Raw genomic sequence first — 5337 nt, forward strand, 5'->3', positions numbered from 1 at the left:
GCTTCTATTACTCTTTCCCAAATCTTCATGCTGTGGCTGATCAACTTCTACCTCTGTAGTTGCTACAGTTCTGCACATCGCCCTTGTTCTTGAAAATCGGTACCAGTATGCTTCCTCTCCACTCCTCAGGCATCCTCTCACTTTCCAATATTGTGTTAAACAATCTAGTTAAAAACTACACTACCATCTCTCCTAAACATCTCCATGCCTCCACAGGTATGTCATCAGGACCAACTGCCTTTCCAATCTTCATCCTCTTCATAGCTGCCCTCACTGCCTCCTTGTTAATCCACTGAACTTCCTGATTCACTATCCCTACATCATCCAACCTTCTCTCTCTCTCATTTTCTTCATTCATCAAGCCCTCAAAGTACTCCTTCCACCTTCTTAGCACACTCTCCTCGCTTGTTGGCACATTTCCATGTCTATCCTTGATCGCCCTAACTTGCTGCACATCCTTTGCAGCTCGGTCCCTCTGTCTAGCCAATCAGTACAAGTCCTTTTCTCCTTCCTTAGTGTCTAACCTGTCATACAATTCACCATGCACCTTTTCCTTTGCCTTTGCCACCTCTCTCTTTGCTTTACGCTGCATCTCCTTGTACTTCTGTCTACTTTCTTCATCTCTCTGACTATACCACTTCGTCTTTGCCAACCCTTTCTTCTGTATACTTTGCTGTACTTCCTCATTCCACCACCAAGTCTCCTTGTCTTCCTTCCTCTGTCCTGATGACACACCAAGTACCTTCCTAGCTGTCTCCCTCACTATTTCTGCAGTGGTTGCCAAGCCATCTGGCAACTCTTCACTACCACCCAGTGGTTGTCTTAACTCCTGCCTAAACTCCACACAACAGTCTTCCTTCTTCAACTTCCACCATTTGATCTTCGGCCGTGCCTTCACTCGCTTCCTCATCTTGGTCTCCAAAGTCATCCTACAGACCACCATCCGATGCTGCCTAGCTATGTTCTCCCCTGTCACCACCTTGCAGTCTCCAATCCCTTTTATGCCTTCTACATAAGATATAGTCCACCTGTGTGCATTTTCCTCCACTCTTGTACGTCACCCTGTGTTCCTCCCTCTTCTTTAAATATGTATTCACCACAGCCATTTCCATCCTTTTCGCAAAATCGACCACCATCTGTCCTTCCACATTTCTTTCCTTGACTCCATACCTCCTCATCACCTCTGTTCCCTTCACCAACATGTCCATTGAAGTCCGCTCCAATCACCACTCTCTCCTCCTTGGGTACCCTCTCCATCACGTCGTCCAACTCACTCCAGAATTCTTCTTTTTTATCCATCTCACACCCAACTTGCGGGGCATATGCGCTGATAACATTCAGCAATACACCTTCGATTTCCAGCTTCATACTCATCACTCTGTCTGACACTGTCTTCACCTCCAGCACACTCTTGACATACTCTTCCTTCAGAATTACCCCTACCCCATTTCTCCTCCCATTCGTACCATGGTAGAAGAGTTTGAACACACCTCCGATTCTCCTGGCCTTACCCCCCTTCCACCTGGTCTCTTGCACACACAGTATGCCTACCTTTCTTCTTTCCATCATGTCAGCCAGCTCTCTCCCTTTGCTAGTCATAGTGCCAACATTCAAAGTTCCGACTCTCACCTCCACACGCCTACCATTCCTCCTCTCTAGCTGCCTCTGGAAATGCCTTCCCCCTCTCCTTCTCCTTCGCCCAACAGTAGCATAGTTTCAACCGGCACCCTGCTGGTTAACAGTACCGGTGGCGGTCGTTGGTAACCCAGGCCTGGACCGATCCGGTATGGAAATCTTATTTATGATCCGCATATTTGATTTGACAAAGATTTTACGTTGGATGCCCTTCCTGACGCAATCCTCCCCATTTGTCCGGGCTTGGGACTGCCACTAAGAATGCACTGGCTTGTGCATCCTCAGTGGCTGGGTTGATTTTGTATTATATACTATTGTGAATAAAATTTCAGGAGAGTTTCAAAAGTAGTGTTACTCCCATCATGCCTCTAGGCTATGCGAATGAGCAAACCATGGTCAAGATCCGGCACTGCGTGTTCATGAATGCTATGCTAGTGGGCGTCATGGATAATAGGACTACTACGGAACTTACTTGGGACTTGAAACAATGGATGTATTTAAACAAACGGAAAAAACAACAGCAAAAACAATTACGTTCAACACAAAGTCTAACAATTCACCCTTCGCTAAGGCCCGCCCCCCTTAGTTACTGTCGCTAAGTCTGTTTGGCTTTCAGAGCCAGCATGGTGCTCCCACTGTCGCTAACTGCACTCCCTGGAGAAATATTGTCAAAATTTTGGAAAAAACAAAAAAGCGATTTCAGACAGAAGGGTCTACAATATGCATTTGAAGGTGTAGATAAATGTAATGGTGTGATGTTTAATAATGATGATTGCAATGTATTAATTGGAATAAGGGATATAAGGATATATTAATCATTGGGAAAACATATGCATGAGGAACAGGGCTTGTTACAAGGACAGGAGGGTCTATAGTGGCAGTGGAAAAGTACTGAGTATGTTAGCAGACAGAGGGTCGCAGAGTAAATTAGGTGTGAGGGTCACTGACCCTAAATAAGGTTAGCGACTCTGAATAACAAAGGGAGCAATAAGGATGTTGTGGTAAGGATGTTGTAGTAAAGGGGGAGTAGAGACAAGATGTCTGTCTCCATGGAAGGTGTGAGGGTCCCTGACCTTGCATAGGGTTGGCGACTCTGAATGGGAAAGGGGGACACTGGAAGTGTTGTGGTCAGGGGGGAGTGGAGACGAAATGTGCTGTGATTTGTGGTTTCAGAGATAGGAACAGGATTTTACGACGGCAGCTGTAACACAGATGGAGAAGAAGATTACCTGGAGTCCGGATATCAGTGAGGCGGAAACGGAGTCAGATGAACGGACCAATCAGAAAGAAGATCACACATCCATATTCAGTCAACACTTTGCATAGTATAAAGACTGGGTCAGGGAAAGGAGAGGGGGTCAGACTTCGTGAACTGACACAATTTGTTGTTTGTCAGGGATAGGAAGATCTAGACCCAGAGCTCTGTATGCTTTATCCATTTACTGCTAAATAAAACGGATGGTTTTGAGACCGAACATCTTCTCCTATTGCTTTATCAACAAACACGCAGAACTACGCTCTCACATAGATGAAGATGAGTTGGTAGAGTGAGCTGAAGTCCAACAAAGGATATATTCAGGATATCAAACTTACTAAGCACCAAATGGCATTAAAAAAAAAAGATAGAAGCTAAAGCCTACAGATCAAAGAGTAAAAGTGAACCACCGCATCACCTGGCATTGAGACAGAGGACAACGACATTAAGGCAACAACACTGTTCCTGTAAAGCTGGGTAGGTCTCAACTCACTATTACAATCATTAAGAAGCAAAAGCAGTAGGCCTATATAACATTACATTAAGTAGTCAGTTAGCTAGCATTAGATAACTAACATAACAATAGTAGTCTATAGTGTGAGGTAACGACATTACTCTGGTTAGCTCCACAGGTTTGTGCGCCCATCTCATCGGACTTATCCATACCCTGGACCTCTGTAAAGCACACAATATCAGCAGTGTGTCAGCCCAGTCCTCCACAAGCTTGCCACAACAGTGGCATAAGCCAAGGGGTGTAAAAATAACACCACAGCCCACAACAGCTGTTGCCTGTTGTGGTGGCAAAGGCCAAGACGAACTGAAAACAGAGACCCATCTTCTGTCACGACAGCAATGACAGGTGAGCTGGTTTTCATTTGGGCTTTAGAAATAAAGATAGAAATATCATCAGACTAACTGTATTCCTGCCCCTGCATTTCCAGAAGGCTGTCCCCTGATTACATGTTACACGGCTGTGTTTTCATTAGTGACCACCTGTGATAATTTTTATCACCCAAATGCTTGCTTCTTCTACAAAAATGTGATAAACCATGTACCTTACTGTGGCGTTTGTACTCTGGATCTGATGACACAAGTAGACAGATATATGATTTTTGTATCTTGCAGGGCCTTGTCTGAAGTTACAGATGAGGATTTCGAGTTATTGAGAGGATTGGCAGGGACACCTATGAGCTACAGAGCAAACAAGCCCCCAAAAGATGCAGAAGTAGGTCAGGAGAAGTACCCTCTTGGAAGTGGCTTGAGCTACCAGGTAAAGCACTTGAGAAAAACTTGATAAAGATTAAGATTCATTTATTATGATTTGTGGGCAGCCGCAGCTTATTAACATAGAAAACCATTCACAATATAATACAAGATTTAAGCGGTTCAACACTGCAAAGTAAACAATTAATAAGGCTAAAAAAATATGCTAAAATGCTAATTCATTACAGTAATTTGACTTGTGTGAGAGACAGAGATCTCTCCTCTGTAGCGGTATCCTCCACTAATGATTCTGTTGCCGTCTCTCCTGTGTCGTCTGTGGAAACACCTTGTAGATCACACCTGACTCTGTAAATATGAAAGGTGGTGTTATCAATTCAATTATTTGATGTTGCTTTGATGTTGTGTTAGACATTTAATTAATGAAAGTCATTGTTTAGTCTAAGACACAAAATGAGTTTTGGGAATTCACTTATGACATGTTTTGTTATTGTTAGTTAATTAAGCTTGAGCTTGTTGCATACTGAATCACAAACTGATCCATTCATGTATTACCATTTCATGCATCCGTTGTCAATTTCTTCCTATATTGAAACATACAATACATGCAGACGACATTTATGTAATAGCTATTAAGTCTTTCTACAACTTAGTTGTAATTTGACTTATATAACTTACCTTTTAGTTGGGGGTGGTCGACATCTGACTACAGAAATGTCCTCTACCATCAGGAACAGCAGAAGCTGGATTTGGGTACTCGGGACTGGGCTTCCCATTACATGACATTACAGTCATTTAGCCGACGCTTTTATCCAAAACAACTTACAATAAGTGCATTTAACGTAGGAAACAAGGAGAACTACTAGTCGTCAGAGGTCATAAGCGCATCTTCTCTCTAAACTAGCATCTAAGAGCAAAACCAGTGCTCAAGTAAAAGCGCAAGAAAGAGTTTTGTTTTTAAATGAGTGAAATTCCCATTGACAAAGTGCTGAAATAGTGTTAACCGGTTATTTTCTTGCCCGGTGCGGGATCCGATACGGATGTACTGCACCACAAGGCGGCATCACTAACCGCTCGGCCAAAGGGTCAGAGCCGTTAACTAGGAGCTAACGTGTCTTATTAGTAGTTTACAATAGTAATGAAAAAACCGTATTACATTTTGACATCGAGGTAACGTTACCCACTTGGTTGGCTAGGGCCTGACTGTAACTCTTTAACGTTAGCAA

This window comes from Lampris incognitus, chromosome 5, assembly GCF_029633865.1.
Source record: "Lampris incognitus isolate fLamInc1 chromosome 5, fLamInc1.hap2, whole genome shotgun sequence".
Taxonomy (NCBI): Eukaryota; Metazoa; Chordata; class Actinopteri; order Lampriformes; family Lampridae; genus Lampris; species Lampris incognitus.